The sequence below is a fragment of the Ictidomys tridecemlineatus genome, chromosome 10 (genome assembly GCF_052094955.1).
Source record: "Ictidomys tridecemlineatus isolate mIctTri1 chromosome 10, mIctTri1.hap1, whole genome shotgun sequence".
Taxonomy (NCBI): Eukaryota; Metazoa; Chordata; class Mammalia; order Rodentia; family Sciuridae; genus Ictidomys; species Ictidomys tridecemlineatus.
The window spans coordinates 85,495,148-85,513,818 of NC_135486.1; the positions used below are offsets into that span (position 1 = coordinate 85,495,148).

The 18,671-nt window shown below is 40.1% G+C and overlaps 1 protein-coding gene across 1 annotated transcript in view; it reads left to right on the forward strand.

Moving 5' to 3' along the window:
• The window catches only part of St8sia6 (ST8 alpha-N-acetyl-neuraminide alpha-2,8-sialyltransferase 6), a 129,633-nt gene that overhangs the window by 55,075 nt on the left and 55,887 nt on the right, over nt 1-18,671 (forward strand). Inside the window, exon 3 of the mRNA XM_021726680.3 lies at nt 10,479-10,568. The gene's annotated coding sequence lies outside the window, so the exon portion shown is untranslated. The remainder of the gene's footprint in view (nt 1-10,478; nt 10,569-18,671) is intronic.

The window sequence follows — 18,671 nt, forward strand, 5'->3', positions numbered from 1 at the left end:
CTCTGTTTACTGGATTAAAAAAAAAATGTTTTCAGCCTTCTCATTTAGGATGGCAAAAGATAATTTCTGTAAAAAGGTAAAACCAAGTCTCTCATGTAGATGTGAAAATGAATACTTTAAAAAGATTTGATGTGACTTATCAATGAGGAAATTGGTAGGTGTTATCACCAGTTTGAGGGACGATCTACAGAACAGACACATTTGTAGATCAAGAGTATTTTGACAAATGTGCAAAAGGAGGTAAAACACATTTTTTTTCTTGGTGTGTGTGTGTGTGTGTGTGTGTGTGTGTGTCGCGCGCGTGCGCATATGTATGAGATGTCTTGCCACTGGACATAATTCATTTGCATGCCTATAAAAAAGAATTATTTTGCATTGCTATTGTTATCTACAATGTACAGAACTGAAAAATTGCTCTGTTAAGGAAAAAAATTATTCATGACCCTTGTTAAAATGGTAAGGCAGATTTTATTCAGGACTGTTGAGACAGGTATTACTGAAATGGGTTTTTGCAGAAGATGAGAGTAGGCTCAACTCCAAATATAAGCTAAAGTAGACATTTAGAGCTAAGGAGCACGGGGTGGGGGTGGGAGGTTCAATGGATGGAAAATTACTAAGAGGAAACTTCAAGGGTGAGGGGGGATTCTGTCTAAACTGACATGATAGGATTTTTTTTTTTTTTCTGAAGGCAGCCTGTGGTGATTGTAGTGATCAGAGGTTACCTGGGGAGGTGGTCCATGAAGATTTTGATTGGATAATAGGATTATCAGATAGCAAAGGTAGGGATTCTAACTAAAGTGGCTTAGCAGGGGAACTGATAAAATTGGGTTCTTGAGGACATACCCAATTTTAGGAACTAGCTGAAAAGCCTGAGTTGAGTTTGGTCCAGGAGAGAATCAGCTTCCTGTAGAATCAGGAAGAGGGGTGGTACTGTAGACAATGAATTAGTTCTCCACCCAAGGACAAGTTTTCTCTGTAAGAGGAGGCAGAATATCACAGTGGTTAAGAACACAGAACCATTGTATATGGCTTCAAAACCACTCCATGTCTAATTAGGAGAGTGACTTTGGGGATGTCTTTTAATCTTCTGGTAACTTATTTTCCTCATCTATAAAATGGACCTAGCACCTAACTTGTATGTTCATTGTGAAGAGTAAATGAGATGTTATATTTATAAAGTGCTTAGCCCAGTATGTGGTACCTGCAACCATCCCATATATGTAGTTATTATGACCTTCATTCTGAACCATAAGAGAATTTTTGCACCAGAGACTGTGGATATTATTATTAAAAATATACACAGTATGTCAATGATTTCCAAACATAAATACACTAAAGAAAGATTAACCAATCTTGGCTGTAGAGAGTAAGAAAAATAATTGTTTTAAAAAAGACTTAATATGTTAGCTCTAAAATTACAGTGAGTTCTGGTGTGGTGGGAAGGTAAAGAAGAAGAAAAGAAAAAAATCACAGAAAGAGCCTTAGAGACATTACACTGAGGTTCAGGTGTGATGGTACAGGCTTATAATCCCAGCAGCTGGGATGCAGGGAAGGAGGAAGGAAGGAAGGTTTATCATACTGGAGATGCATTCCACCTTGATTCTGCCCTTCTAAGTCTGCCTCAAGCACCCAAGGAGCTCCCACTCTGGACCAGTGAGACATGGCTGCTCCAAGATTTGTCTCTTGTTCCCAGTCTGCTCCGATTTTATTTTCTCTCTACTTTGCTAAAGATGATTTCCTATTTAGGATCTCACTCTTGCTCATCTAGATTTGAAGTTTCCATACATCCCCATATCAAAATTTGTCCTGGGGCTGTGGTTGTGGCTCAGTGGTAGAGCACTTGCCTGGCATGTGTGAGGCACCAGGTTCAATCCTCAGCACCACATAAAAAGAAATAATAATTAAAAAAGGTACATCAACAACTAAAAAATATTTAAACAACAACAACAAAAAACCTTGTCCTTTTGGTAACCTCTTAGGCCTCCTTGGGTAACTTGGCATTTGCTGACTGCCCCAAAGGGCTCACACCTAGGCCAGGTCCCTCTGCTTCTCTTTGGGGCAAGCTGTGGGGTGGAAGAGGACTGAAATTCCCAAGAGGTTCTGCTCTGTTAGGTCTGTTACTATAAATCCTTCCTTTAATGTTACAGAGATGGGCATTGATAGGGTTAAAGATGTGAGAGAACATTCTGTGCTTCATCCAGTGAGTTTGCTTTGTTTAGATCACATACCTCTTTGAGTTATCTGACTCGGATCCTATGGGAGCTATTTGACAACTCTAAGTTGTGTTTAACTGATAGCAATGCAAAATAATTCTTGTCTGTAATTATGCAAATGATGCTATATCTGGTAGAGGGCCAAAACAGATCAGGGGAGGCAAAAGCCAGTTTTGCCTCCATTTGCACATTTATCTCAATATTACTGATTTATAAATGTGTTGGAGCTTTAGATTTTTCTTTTTACTAGTTCCCTTATTATGAGCAAAGTAAAATTCTTAATACATATTCATTTTATATCTGTATGAGAGTTACTATTTTACATTTTTAAAAACTCTTTCCACAATAGTAGGGGGCAAGGATGCCTTATGGTAACTGATTTAATAGTAGAGAGCTAATTCATTAATCTTCATCAAGGGTAACTGGAAAAAAAAAAAAAACACCAGTAAAAGCCAAGTAAGCAGAGATTATCTGAAGAATATTTTACAATTTAAGTTGCTAGCAATGTTCCCATGTAAAAGAATTGAAGTTCTATATGGTCATTTTAAAAGCAAGTCCCATATCGTCAATTAAATGACAAGACACCAAAACACAGATTCACGGTTTCTTGAAATTAATGATTACGGAAAATAGCTTGCTTTCCTTCTGCACACTCAGATCGTACCTGTATGTTCACTTGTCTGTCCTCCGTGGCTGGCTCTTTGCTCCAAGGCCACAGTGACCTGGTCTTGCACACGACTCTCTCTCTAGTATCTTCCCTTCTCTCTGGCACACGAGTAACTAAATAAAGAAGCAATATAGGGTCTACCCCTTGTCTTTGTAGGTGCCAAGATCTGATTTTGTCAGTTTCTGGGTTTAATGGTTATTTCAAAGGCTAACTGTGAGGATGATTTAGAAACTAGAATATTACTTTGTTGATTAAAGAGAGTAATCAAACTAGACAGTGGTCTGGTCTGCTTGCCTTTCTCTCTTCGGAAAACTTCATTGGGAGCTACACTACAAGGAGAAGTTTGTTTGCTGAGCTTGGAATCAGTACAGGGGTAATCACTATGGCCTCTGTCCCAGGGACACCTCAGCCTGCCACATGCCTCTTTGGGGATGAGGTGGGGGCAGGGTTTCTGTTGGTGGTCTGGATGCTTTGCTGGCTGTTCAGATGCTTTTCTGGAATGAAGAAGGAGTCTGAGAAGTATATGAAAAAAAATTTTTTCTTTAGACTTTCTGTATTTAGGAAATATGCTTTGTCTATTAATGCATTACTCTTCAGAGAGTAAGACTGATTCGACTTTAAGCTTTACATTGAGATTCACAATCCAGTTTTGTCCCTATTATGGTCACCAGAAATAGAATTTGGATGTTCTTGAAACTCTTTAGTCACTTGTATGCAGATTTTTCTTTGAGATGTTTTGCTTGGCCAGGGGACTGATTGCAGGGCTGCATGATTACAGGTCATACTCAGAAGGTGACATTAATTCTGTTTCAGAGGTCTTTGTGGATGATCACTAAGTACTGATGGCATTATTTTATAGAGATTGAATAACTTGTTTCCTTTGAGAGAGATTCTTTGTGTTACCAGAGTCTTAATTTTTATTATTTTGCCATGGCCAATGTCGCCTCTAAGCATCTTGCTTTCCTGTGAAATCTTGCCAGCTGGTATTGTGAAGTGATGGCTTTCAACTGAAGAATGACTTATAAAGATAGAATTCTTTTAAAACCACAGCATCCACACAGATCACAGTGATAGCAGAAAAGCTTGTTTTTGTGTATCTTTTCCTCCCAATCTTACTAAAGATTTCTTTTCCCCCTGACATACTGAAGTGATGAAAATGTGCCTGAAGGCTTGGTTGCCAGCACCAAACAAATAAATTCTATAATTAAATAATAAAAGAAGTCAGAATCCATAATATAAGACTTGCAGGGAATGGGCAAAGAGGAATTTGTACCATTTAATGGTTAGAAAACTGTCAGTGAACTCAGTCAGGGGACAGATGGTGGATGGCTTTGCCTGTCCTACTAAGGAATGGAGAGCATGGTTGCAAGAGTGATGGGGACTGTGGGGGGCCTTGGGGAAGGGAAATGACATGATCAAACAGGCACCAGAGACACTCACCTTGGGGCATTGAGGATAGAAATGAAGGAAAAAGAGGTAGGTTGCATTGTGAATGAGAGGGAAGGCAGGAGATAGATTAGCAGAGTGAATTTGTGTTAATCAGCTTTTTGTCACTGGGACCAAAATACTTGATAAGAACCATTTAGAAAAGGAAAACGTTTATTTGGGGCTCACAGTTTCAGAGGTCTCAGTCCATGGCCAGCCAACTCCATTACTCTGGGCCTGAGATAAGGCAGAACATAATAGTGGAAGAGCTTGCAGAGGAAAAAGCTACTTAGGTTGTGGCAACCTGGAAGGAGAGAGAGAGAGAGAGAGAGAGAGAGAGAGAGAGAGAGAGAGAGAGAGAGAGAGGTGGGGAGGGGAGAGAGAGGGAGAAGAAGAGGGAACAAGGGGGGAGAGCGTGAGCTCAAGCGCGAGTGAGCCAGGGACAAGATATAGTTTCCAAGGGCATGCCCCCAGTGACCTACTTCCTCCATCCATGCTCTACATGGCTGTAGTCATCATGCACTACCATTCAGCTTTCAGTGAATTAATCCAATAAATAGATTACTCTACTGATGAGGTCAGAGCCCTAATCATGGCTTAAAAGCCCTACTTCTGACCCTTGCTGCATTGGGGATCATGCTTTCAACACATGAGCAAAGCCATTATGGAATTATCTTGCCTTGGATTTTGAAATGGTAGAAAATTGAGCAGAAGAAGAAGACATGGGTAGGGAAAGGATAAAGGTCCAGTTCAGAGAAGGGCCTGACCTCCGTGCAGACAGAGGATGGGTGGCAGGTAGATTATCCTTATTTGCCAGGGGAGACACTTCTTTCTCTGAGATGGAATTTCAGGATGACTGACTGCTGAAGATTCATTCACAGCCAGAAGCGTCATGTTTCTCTGAAACAAGAAGTATGATTAAATGAGAAGTTGGGAGAGCAGAGAATGGGCAAACGCAGTAGGACTATGAATGTATCGGGTAGCCATTGAGAGAACTGGGATTTGGAATCATTGTTTAATGTAAACAAAAGGCCTAACAATTTGGACACCTTTTATCAAGACACCAGCCCATCCAACTGTCTGATATTTTCCTAGGAGCTGTCAGGGTCAGGCATGGAAATATTTTATGCCAGCAGCCATCTTGTACCATGACTGCATATTTGCAAGGTGGATGTGAGAGGATGTCAATGGACTGGGGGTTGAGAGTTCAGTAAGATGCAGGGAATGCTACACATGGGCAGGCAGGGAAGTTTGCACAGTGACACGTGGCAGAGATCAGGATCCCATAGTGGAACAACTATGGAAGCAACGATCGAACAGTTATAGATGCTCTGCGAGGCTTCAGGTGCTAACCTGCTCTATCTACCTAGAATATCTCCAGCAGGAGGACCACTGTCCCTTCCATGACCTGTCCTTTTGAGAGGTACTCTCACTGTAGGATTTGGCAGTGCATATATGAGCTGATATTTTTCTCTGGCTTACCTAATTTGGCAAGTTTTAAGAAGGTTTTTTTTTTTTAACCAGAAAATTGGAATGAAGCAGAAAATTTAAAAGAAAAGAAAAATGTCTTACTTTCAGCCTACTTCGTACAGTCCCAGGGTTTTGGTTGGTTAGAGTGTACCTGGTAGCACTCCTGAGTCCTGTTCTAGTTTCTCTCCCAGCACTCAACTGCTCAGACCACTGACTTGAGCTAGTTTAAGCAGGGGGAGGTGAAGAGGATCCATCTCCATTCATATCTTGGACTTCTATCTGAAAAGAGCTTTCTGGCAGCAGTCTGTGATGGGCTCCACCTCTGTGAAAGCATCTTAGACTCTTTCGAGTTTGTTTAGTCAGCATTCTTTAGAGGAACAGAATCCACAGGAAGTATAGTCATAAAAAGGGGGCTTCTTAGGTTGGCTTATGTGACTAGAAGCTGGGTAGTCCACAATGGCTGTCTGTGGGCTGGAGAGCTGGACGAACCAGTAGCTGCATAGTCCAAGAGGCTGAAGCCCCCAAACAAGAGGGATCAATGGTGCTACCCTAGCTCAAGACCAAAGGCTTCTGGAGAATCACTGTTAGAGTCAGCTTTGGAAGAGTGAAAAAGCTAGAGTGTGATATCCTCAGATGATTGTACCAGCAATCCAGAACCCGTTCAAGAAGAATGGAGCTTGCATCTGCTGCCGCTTCCTTCTTTCTTCTTCCAACTTTTATTCCATTCAAGCCATCATCCTTTTGGACAGTGCTGCCCACATTTTGGAAGGGTCTCCATTTTAATTGGCTATCCCACATGCCAATCATTCCTAAACATATCCTCATTGACACACACATAAGCTTCTCAGTCCTTGGCATCTCTTAATCCAATCAAGTTGACAATTCAAAGTAACCATTACAGAGTTCTTTCTGATGTCCAGCCCTTTTGGATGGGCCATTCTGACCTGGTCTCTGGTAACCCTCCTGGGTTTACTGATCAGCCCACTCTTGTCCTGTGGCAACCTCTGTACAACTCTGATTCTGAGTCTTTGGAGTTCCTACTTTCATGTCAATCAACTTCTTTCTGTGGCCTTTGATTTGACTGAGAGACATTCCCCAAACAGAAATTAAAGGGAATTTACCCTAATGTCTTCCTCTGCAGTGTGTGCCAACCTCTCAAATGGCATCCATCCGCCCACAGGTCCTGTCTTTTCCCAGCTCAGAACTGAGTAGGTTTCTTGTTTTCTTTTTCTTGAGCACGTTTGAATGACTTCAGATGAAAAGGAAGAAAACTCTGAAGATTTGGAAAGAAAAGGAGACAAGAGAGGCACAGAAAGCAAATAAACTATAAAGGGCTTCCCTGTGTGTTCCTCACATTATAAAATGACTTCCTATAGATATGAGCAGTTTCCAAACTCAGGGGTACTAACAATGATTGACTCAAGGGAAGAACACGATAATGAATTTAGAAGAATGAGAACACAAAATTTTTTGATCGATTTCTGTATGTCAGTTGTTTTTTTACACACCTCCTATTTAATCTCTGCTTTACGGAGGAGGAATTTTAAAAAGGCAACCATTAAGCTGAAAGGCTAATAAGGTCAGAGTGGAACCCAGATGCAAGGCTGGCCCCACCGAGGGAGTTGTCTTCTCCCCATGACTGCATCCTGTCATCTCCACGTTTACCCCAGGTACTCTTATTTGCTTTCCATGTATCCTCTCCGTTTTTTTTTTTTTTTAAGTTGGGAAAACCTATTTTGAGTTTTTATTAAGAAAGATACTCTCCAATTTAAGGAAAGATATGGGAGACACAATTACATTGTGAAGCTGGTTGTCACAGCTTCACAATTTAATATTACAAAGCCATCATAATTCAAAGCACTGCTAGCTTGGTAATTCACTTCATTAATGATGCTGCCTGAATAAAACATAGAGCAAATTAGAAATAAACAAATCCTTGGAAAGTATTATAATATATCCAGAAAGCACAAAAGGTGAGGCATATAGTCAGAAGGAGAGAGAGAGAGGGAAAGAAAGTGGTAGGGAAAGAAATCATAACAGGATTAAGAGGGATTTTGTGAGCCCATATGTACACTGACCCAGTACTTTTAGAAAACATTTCTGAGAAATATTGGAGAATTAATTATGAACCTGTCTTGTTTATATCTTTATACCTTTCTCTCCTTCACCTCCCATGTGCAATATACTATGAGATCTTGCCTGTCTTACCTCCAGAATAGATCTCAAGTTTGTCTACTTCTCTTCTTTCTGATGAACACAGGTGTGGTGCAGTCTCCAGTGCACACCCCTATCAGGTTTTCTTTTCTGGGCACACAGAATAATTGCTTTTTTCTGTTTCTCACCTTGCCATCATATGGGGCATTAGTTCTGGCCAATGATACATCTTACCTCTGGGCCCAAACATTCAGATGCAGGGTCAGACCTTCTAGTACTTTGTCCTTCCACAGCAATTATTGAAGCATATTGTTAAAACAAAGATATAGCAAGACTGAAATAATTTGAGTCCATGTGCTAGAGCCAATAGGACACATATAGCTATATAGAATGATTTATGATGAAGAATTGGCTCTGATTATGGAGGCAAAGAAGTTCCATGATGAGCTGTATGCAAGTCAGAGACCCTGGAAGGCTGATGGTGTAGTTCAGGCCAAATCCCTATGAACAATTTGGTGGAAATTCCATTCTGGCTCCAAAGACCCAAGAATCATCTGGCATAAGTCCCAGTCTAGATCTCACAGCCTGAGAACCAGAAGCACTGATATTGGAGGACAAGAGAAGTTGAATGTCCCAGCTCCAGAAAAGAGAGTGAATTTATCCTTCCTTTTCTCTTGTTCTATTCTGGCTCTCAATGGACTGGGGTGATGCCCACCTGCATTGGTGAAGGTGGATGCTCTTTACTCAGGCTACCAACTCAAATGCTAATTTATTCCAGAAATACTCTCTAGGGACACTCAGAAACCATGTTTAACCAACTATCTGGACACTCCTGAATCCAATCAAGTGCACAAAAAATTAACCATCACAATCTCTAAGTGCATGGGACACAGCAGCCCCCAAGGCTACCCATACATGCAGTGAGCATTTTATGAGAGAGGAAAAAACCCTTTGCTTTACAAAGCAACTGAGAGATTGGTGTTGTTTGTTATTACATTATAGAAAAGCATTACTCTATCCTGAGTAGGAAGGCTCACTGCCATCACCATTCTCCTGAAATCCTGCCCTAACTTCTTAACTTTTCCATTTCCCTTCCAGTCCTATTACCACTCATTTCTCTGCAAAGTAGTCACAGTAAATCTTTTAAAATATACATTAAGTCACACCACTTCCCTGTCCAAAAAAAAAAAAAAATTCCATTGCTCCCCTTTTGTTATTAGGATAAATTCTAAGCTCTTCAATTTAGTTTCCTAGGCCTACAGGGTCTGGCCCTAGCTTATCTTTCCAAACATTCCATAGCTCTTTCTCCTTTAGTCTCAATGTCCTTCTTTCCTTTCCCCAAACATTCTAGGCTTTTCCTTTTGCATATGCTTTTGCCTCTGAAACATTCTCACCACTTCCACCGACTTCTCAAATTTCACCTAGCTCATTTGGATCGTCCTTGGAATTTCCATCCCAATGACACCCTGTCAGAGGCATCCTCTGACCCCTCAGTGTGAATAATGAATAAGTCTCCATGTTCCTCTGTTCCACACCACCCACTCTGTTTCAACTTTACTAATCACATCTGATATTCCTATATTCATTTGTTTGGTTATTTGTTTAATAAATACCTTTCTCCTCAATCAAACCGCAGGCTCCACTAGGAAAAGGGACCATATCTGTTTTCCCCCACCTCTGTGTCCTAAGCATCCGAACCCTAGACCCCCGGCTCATAGTAGATGCTTAAGACGTTATTTCAGTATAACTCAGTAAAGGCATTAACAGTAACTCATAGTTGTGTGCATATTTTTAACATCTAAAGAAAGTGATACTGTGTTTTCTGAGCTCCTGCTTGTCCGAGGCCTGGTGTCAGGTGCTTTACAATGCTTTGTGTGGGATGTATACATCATGGTGATAACACTATGAAGTGAGGACCATTATCTTTGCACTAGAGATGCAGAAGCCTATTCTTGGGGCAGTTAAATGACATGCCCATGTCCAAGCGCCTCACTGTGTCCAAGGCTCCAAAACCCATGTCCTTAGTTTGCTTTTGGGTTTGGTTTTGTTCTACCTTAATTTTCCAAGTTCAAAAAGTAAGAGCACCAGGTCCTATGTCACAGCTATAAGGTTAGCTTTACCCATGCTCTTTAGTCAAGAACTATTACTCTCTTGGATCTGCATGCTTCCTACCTGAGACAACATCTTTTTAAAATAAAAACACTATTTACATAGGTGGTAATTAAATCTGTTCAGTAGTAACCTGTTCATTATAAATATTAACCTCAAAATATGAAAACCTGGAAATATGACATCTTCAACAAAGTTTTTTTTTTTGCAGCTTTACTTCATAGTGTAAACTGTTTTCTTTTCTTTTTTTTTTTTTTTTTAATTTAGACTCCTCAGAGGTGAAAATATCAATTTCCTTTTCCCTGGAGAAATTCAATAATGGAATGAAAGTCAGACTTCATTTGGATGCCCTTTATCAATTAAATCTGATTTTGTCTAACAATATCTTATACACTTTCATTTTAAATCAATCTTTTCTTTTAATCTCTTTCATGAAACAGCACATATCTGGATGAGAAGTCACTCCAACTGACAGAGAAATGCAAAAATCTGCAATCTGACCTCAATTCTTTATTTAACAGAACGAAAAGGTAAGTTCTACTTTTCACATATTTAATTTAATTTTAAATATGTGTCCCTAAACATCTCTGAAATCATTTAGAAAATAAGACTCTGTTCATGTTCAGGCTTGACATTGGGCTCTGAGTAGCTCCTGTTGGTGACAAGGATGGACCAGGGACCAAATGGCCCAGAGCTGGGTCACACCCTGGAGATGGACCTCAACTTATCTGTCCCTAAATCTTCACTAAATAAGAAATACTGTGTAGTGTTTTTAAAGGCACCCAACCCTTTTTAAAATATGATATTCATCCTGGACGCTATCCTAGAAAAATGCCTCCTTGTATGAATTTTGGTTACAATTTCAGGTTAGTGGTACATCCCCAGCCACAGCCCTCCCCGACTTCCCTGCTTTGGTTTACAATCTGCATGAGAGAGCCCACTGTATCTTCTTCAACCTGAGGGCAAATGAATCCAGCTCCTTGCTTCACACATAGGGAGAGCCACTGTGGGCTTGAGAATCTGCTGTGTTTTGATGGTAACTGGAAAGAGCAGGGTCTAACAATGTTGGACAATGGATGTGCATTTGGTGCTGGGCGTGTGGTTATGCCTTTAATTTGCCAGTAAATGGTTGAAAAAAGTAACCTGAGCTTCAGTTTGCTGTATGCTTGTTTGACAAATTTAGAAGCTTGTTTAGCTAAAAGGTATCGTTGATTTCATCATCCAGGGGTCCTTCCTCCTCCATATTTCTCTCTCTCTCTCTTCACACACACACACACACACACACACACACACACACACACACACACACTTCCTTTTCTAATTTAAAAAATAGTGCTTTAGTGCTTGTGGGAGGAAGGAGTTGAAGCAGTCCCCTGTAATCTGTTCACTTCCTTCCCTGGGGATATGGGAGGCTGATACCAGAGGAAATGAAACCAAAGTAAGTAACCTCATCTAACCTGCTTTTCAACGGAAACTCTAGGAAAGTAGATTTAGAACATTTGCCTGAAGGAAGACGCCTTATTCTTCAACTGTCCTTAGAAGCCTGACCTTTGGCTAAGGTAACCTTTATAGTAAATGGAACCTGTGACCCAGGAGGCAGGTGCCCTTGGAGAATGGCACATGGGCTATGAAACTCCTTGGGTACAAGAAACAGGTGTTTCATAATTTAAATTCTGCTGTGTGAAGAATACCCTGAACCTCACTCAGAGATACCACCTACTGTTCTGGGTCAGGCCCAGTGTGGGAAGACAGGACAGGAATGGCCACCCTTGGTGTCCCTCTCTGTCTGAACCTCTTGACTACCTAGACTCTTGCATTTATTAAAATGCTTCATTCTAGGTTTGAGCTCTGAGCTGAATTAGTGCAGTTCAACAATACAGTCCTGTAAATTGGCTCCATTTATTATGGAAGGGGAGACCTGTTAGCATTTTTGTATGAGCTCTAAGCTTGATAAAAGAACCCATTGTGACGAGTCCCTTCCGTTAACCCCACCGAATGCCCTACCCTGCTTCCCTGTGGGTTAGTCTTTGTCTCTGCCCAGAAACGTTGGCCTAAGTGGACTTCATCGGTATGCTCTGGGCTCTTTTTTTAAAATATTTTTTTATTTGTCAATGGGCCTTTTTTTATTTATTTATATCGGGTGCTGAGAATCAAACCCAGTGCTTCACACATGCTGTCTCTGAGACACAACCCCAGCTCCAATCTGGGCTCTTTTGACATCATTTTATCTTTGGATTTGACCAAGTTGGTTCATGAGAAAGAGATTAGAGAGAGGTGAGAAGGTAAAACAGCTCTCTCCTGCTGTCATTATTGCAGGTTAACCATATCCTCGATGAAGTTATGGGAAAAAAAAGGTCACGACTTTTATTCAATCTCTTTCTCCCTCTCCTGTTCTCTTATTGCCCCTTACTTTCATTCTCTTTTTTTCTCTCTCTCCAATTTAGGGATTAGTTATTAATAGTCCTTCATCCTGCCCAAAACCTTTGGGAACAGTCCCTTCATTAAGGCCTTCTTAAATTTGACAGTTTGAAGGATTCTAGTGCCCTTTGACAAATGAATGGATAAAGAAAACATGGTACATATACACAGTAGACTATTACTCAGCCACAAAGAAGAATGAAATTATGGCATATGCCGGTAAATGGATGAAACTGGAGACCATCATGCTAAGTGAAATAAGCCAATCCCCCAAACCAAAGGCTGAAGGGAAGGTAGGGAGGAGAAAAAGAGAAGTTCATTGGATTAGACAAATGGGAATAAAGGGAAGGGAATGGGGATGGAAATAGGAAAGACATAACTTTCCTATGTTCATACACAAACACACGACCAGTGTAACTCCAAATCATGTATAACTACAAGAATGGGATCCTAATTGAAATGGATTGTACTCCATGTAAGTATAATATGTCAAAAAACACTCTACTGTCTTATAAATCTAAAATAAAAAAAAAAAAATTCCATGGTTTGAGCTGGCTGTGGATCCTGCCCAGACTCCGGGTTCCTATAGACTGTCTGCAGCTCATGCTTTGTGGATGGTGCTTTATGTCTGTTTTGATTGTATTGGACCTGTTGTTTGTTGGGTGTGTGGGTGTTACAGGACCCAGTCAAACTTTTCCTAAGTGACTCTTCTCCCAAATATCTTGCACTACCTTTCACCCATCAGATGTGATGTGAAGGAGGCTTGAAAAGTACAACTGGGAAGAGTTGGGGTTTGCTCCAGCATACCCCTGTGGACCCCCGGTCAGTGCTTGCCCAGCGTGCACATCAGCCTGACACTTGCCTTTGATTCTGTTCATTTCTTTCATTGACATGAACCATGTTTGCTCCACAAAGTGACAATGGTCTTCAACGTTAGAATGATCCACGTGTGCCCATGTGGCAAAGCACTGAGTCATCCTCGGGGTGACTTCTCTTATCACGGATGGCCTCTTTTTCAAGGCAGGGAATTTACCACTCCTTTGTGTGCATCAAGAGCAGCAGCTAAGGGCAGTATGCTAATGAGAATGACCAGGCACATGCTGTCCTGTTTGCTCTTTGGGTTTTTCTTTTCCCCGTTGTTTTGAATTTGATGGGAAGACCTTTTCTCAGCTACTCTTTAGGGGGTTGCCTTTCCATTATGCACACAATTTTCAGCTAGCTCATATAATTAGCCCTCGCTGGTATTCTTTGCGGCAAAGGTCTAGAGAGAGCAGGCTTGAATTGCCCATTGTTGTGAAAGTGTTATTTTGCACACAGGAGACTAATTTTTTTTCAGTTGTATCGTCTATTGTCAGGAATGGTGCGTTCTGCAACGAGCGCCATTATGGACTTACAGGGGACAATTGGGAAAGCCATTCAGTGGATGGTGATAAAAAAGTAATTTCATTTTCTTAGAAATAATTATTTAGCCCTATTTTTGTCACGGTCTGGTAAAGACTTAGAATTTTCTCTTTCTTCAGCCAATTTGTCCCTTTCAGGTTGCTAAAATAGAATTTAGAAAGACAGTTATAGTGGGAGGGAAATGTTTTTTTTTTCTTTCCTCTGCTAGTCTTGGTGCATTTTTGAATAAAAGAAAATTAAGCTTCTGCCATTAGGACATCCAGTGCGATATGATGTTATGGATTGTGATTATTTATTCTCTTTTTAGGACAGCGAGCTCCAAGATAGAAAGAACACTGTCTCATTCACCGTTCTATCCCTGGTGCTCATCATGGGCCTGAGCACCAATTAGTTGCTCAGGAAACGTGTTGAATGAACAAAGGAATGAATGAATTTCTTAGGTCATCAAAACATTTTCTGTGCCATCTCTAACTTCTAGGTGTTAAAAACTATGTATAAATCCACAACCTTCAACTCCTTTTGGAAATCAGTTTTACCTTCTTTGACTCCTTCTCTTACTTTGTTTCTGTTTTCTGATTTTTTTTTTTTACCTTCTCCTTTTCCCCTAAAAGCTGGATATTTCTATGGGTTTTTGTCATTGCAATTCTTTTCACTAGGTTATCTCCCAGATGAAATATTACACTGTATTAAGAGTGCTATGTAGCCATCTTATCATTGCTAGTTTGCTCATTTTTCAGTATGGCAAACTTATTGTTTGCAATTTTTATTGCTTATGACTTTTTTTTTAAAAAAAATGGCTCTATGGATGTTCAAGCTGTCTATCTTATTCCTTATTGCTTCAGAAAAATGAAGTGATTTTTTTAAGAGCAGACACTTCAGAGATGCTGACCCAGGAAATGAACTCAATTCCCCTTCTTGGGTTTTTCTGCCTCTCTTGCTGTGTTGATCAGCTTTCCATTACTGTAACAAATTCCTGAGATAAATCAACTTGTAAAAAAAAAATGAGATTTATTTTGGCTCACAGTTTTGGAAGTTCCTGGCCATAGTTGAACAGACACATTATAATTTAGACCTCTGGTGGGGGTACAGCATATCACAGGGGGAGCATGTGGAACAAAGCCACTCCACTCATGACCGCAATACAGAAGAGCAGAGACCTGGTTCCCACAGTCCTCTATGAGGGCATGTCCCCAATGACCTAAAACTTTACACTAGATCCCACTCCTTAAGAATTTCCCACCTCTCAATCATGTCAAGCTGGAACAGCTCTTTAACACATGGGCCTTTTGGGGGGCAGTTTAAGGTCCAAACTATGCTGAGCCTTCTTGGCCTGGTGGCCCTCTGCCATTATTATTCTAAGAATCTGAGCTCTCAAGCAAATGTACAGTTGCATCTGTTTAGATTTTACCATTTAGTCAGAGTAGGTGAACTACTCTAGCAAAACCTCGCAAAATGTAATGTCTTAACACAAATGTTTTTCTGCTACCCAGGGTTCAGTATCCTTCTTGATCTAGCAATTCTTCTTAGGTGGTTCTTCCCCCATACTCTGACTTAGGGGTTCTGGCTCCTCTTGAAGCTGTTCCAGTGCAGCCATCTTCAACAAGTGGTGCCCAGACTTGTGGCAAAGGGAAGATAACATGAAAGCCTATCCTCCACACAGCTTGGAGGGGAATTAAATAACTTAGTCACCACCCACATTCTGTGGGCTAGGTCTGGTCCATCTAGATGTTGGGCTCATGTGACTGGTTTTGGCCAGTAGCATGTGAGTGGAGTTTACATGAGGTTGGTTTTGGGGAGTGTGGTGCTTAGCTGGGCAGCTACTTTTAGAAACAACTTTATGCAATAGAGAAGGAGCACCAATGAGTGGTGGGCAGTCAGACATGTATATATTAAATAGCAGGATCATTCTGATCATCCAAAGAAGGAGTTTTTTTTTTTTTTTAACAACAGCAACCCAGTATATCTTTTGAAACCTTGAGCAATTTAAATAATGTCTCTAGTGAAAAGATTCAGAGGTCTTCTCCAGAACAGAGGGTAAGCCACTTTATGCAAAGTTGCTAAGGCATGAAAAGGCCCACTTGAATTCAGATAGCTTTTGTGGGGGTAAACCACACTCAGAATGAAGATTTGGAACACTGGCCTTGCACTGCCTAGGTGTGGCTTGAACCACAGGCTCCCTGGTGATATATAAATTTGATGAGCTGCTTTCATGCAGTTACATTTTAAATGACTGAAAACGGTAGAATTTTCTGAGAGCAGTTGTTTTCATGGCGTGGTGTATAGAGGCTGGTGGGAAGGTGCTGTGATGTAGGGTGAAACGTGAAGTGAGTTGAAGACGGGCCCTAAATATTCTTTATTCTTCATTATCCTGGAGAGAACAACATGACCCGAATTACTGCACAGAAAGAAGAGGCGTAAATTATGGCAGATCAGACTTCAAAAAGCCTGAGTGTGAGCATATCACTTGACAGCCTGCTAACAAAGCAAGTGTTCCTATATTTCAAGTTGTCTGCCAGGAAGAAGGATTTTTGGTCAAAGAAAAGATCTTTGGGGGCCTAAAATGAGAGATGGCTTGATTCTCTTCAGCTTTCAATGCACTGAGCCTTAATTAAGGCTTTTTAAAGTGATATATTTACATACTTTTGTCTGTCTGCTTACCTCTGACCTTTTAACTTGTCTTTTCTGGTCAGCTTTTAAATGCTCCAAAATTTAGCACCCCTTGCTTAAAAAAAAAAAATTAGTGGACAGAAACAGGCCAGAAAATAAGAAGTGAACACCAAATAGCCCATCTACCAACGTGGAGGATTCTTCACATCTTAGATTTCTCTTGGTAATCAAATCAGGGCTGTGTTTGCTGATATAAAATTTTAATTTGGGAGGCACATGAGCTAGTGTGGAGACCATTATAGCAGTTTCTGAAATCTTTTTGCATTTACACCAAACAAAAGTCACGCTAAATTTGTTAAAAAGTCATTTAGCAGTCATCTTTACCTTAAAGAGTACATGAGAACCCAAAGGAATAGTTATTCAATTCTTGTAATCTGTATATATATTTTTTTGTTTTTACTGTGAATGTGTATGGATTTTATATTTTCAAAGACATCTAATTGCCTTAGTTTAAAGATTATGACTTGTTCCAAGTCAGGTAACCTGAAGGGTAAAAAATGAAAAAATTTTTTTTCTTGGGTGTGTGTGTGTGTGTGTGTGTGTGTGTGTATGTGTGTGTGTGTGTGTATGTGTGTGTGTGTATGTGTATGTCTGTTGATATTGAAGAACAACCGGCAGAATCCTAATCCCAATTCCTTAATAGTTGATCAGAGGTTACTTACTATAAATTTTACAGTGCTGGAGATTGAAATAGTGTAAGATTTTACTTTAATCATTTTTTTTTCTTGGAAATAAAATTGAATTTTCTTTTAGAAGAAAATTGAAATATCAGCTTCATAGTTAGACTCCAAAGTTGATTACATATTTACATCAGAAGGCTTCCTCATGCTTCCTTAAATAACTGGTCTTTGAAAGAACTCTTTAATGGAAAGATTATGACAATAAAAATAACCACACTTACTTATAGTCATGAGAAATCATTGGAATTATTTTCAGTTTTAGAAGGTGGTACATAGAAAAGAAAGCTGCTCTGTAACTGTTTCCAAAATCTTCAAGTATACCAGGCAATGTTAAAGTTATCATTTATTTACTATTTGTGGTTAGCCAGACCTCCAAGATGGTCCCAAAGGTCATCTTTCATAGTTCTGAAGTCCCTGCCACTCAGAGTTCTGATATTGCAGAACTAAGGATGTGTGACTTTCAAGGCTAAGTCATACAAGAATCTGATTTGCTGTCTCTAGGATTGTTTGCTGTGGTCATAACTAGGTGCCACGCCACTTACAGTGGTCCACATGACAAGGAACTGTGGTCAGTCATGGGAGTGAGCAGTGTGGTGGCTGATCCTTCAGTCCCAAGCAGTATTTGACTTTGTGACCTCCTCTTTTCATAGCTCTGCGGTACCACTCATAATGAGAGCTCACTTATAGGTCAATTATTTAAAAAGAGAAAGGCATTTGATTTTATATGGTGAAGCTACTCAGAATGATCCATCTCCAAAATACTACACGTTTCTCAATTTTGTTAGCTTATTTTTTTTAAGTTTCTATAATGTGGCTATATTTTCATAAGCATTATCTTGCATAGTGTTTACCCTAATTGCAATTTGGAAGATCATGTGGCTGCTCTTGGTAGGGTCATGGCTGGTGGCTAATGGTTGTCATAGTTCATTATTAATATCTGAAACCTTTTGTATTCCGGTCATATACTAAATTTTAGTGTCAGAAAATATATAGCAGGCACTATGGTGTCTGTGTAGGGAGAGGTGTGCTCAGTTCTTAACCAGGAGTAGGTCTCATTCACTGGGGAGCTTTTTCAAAGTAGGCATGGTTGAAACTCTTACCCAAGAAGCATGTTTCTATGTATCACTGCCATTGAGATAATATAACTATGAAGCTGATTCTGTTGTGAAGTTGTATATAGTAAATCATATAGCAAACACTTAAAACAGTTAAAAATTACTAAAGACATTAGAATGCTATGTTAGATCAGAAAGATTCACTCAGGCAAAAGAAAGTTGTAAGGGGGAAAAATAGGAAAGATAAAAGACATGAAACATAGCAGACAAAAAAGTAAAATAGATATGAATCTAACTACACCAATAAGAACACTCATATGTGGAAGATAGAAAGGAAAAAGGAAAATAAAGGTCGGGGGCGGATCCCATGGAAATCAAAGGGAGATCAGTAGAGGAAGGGTGGGGTGAGAGG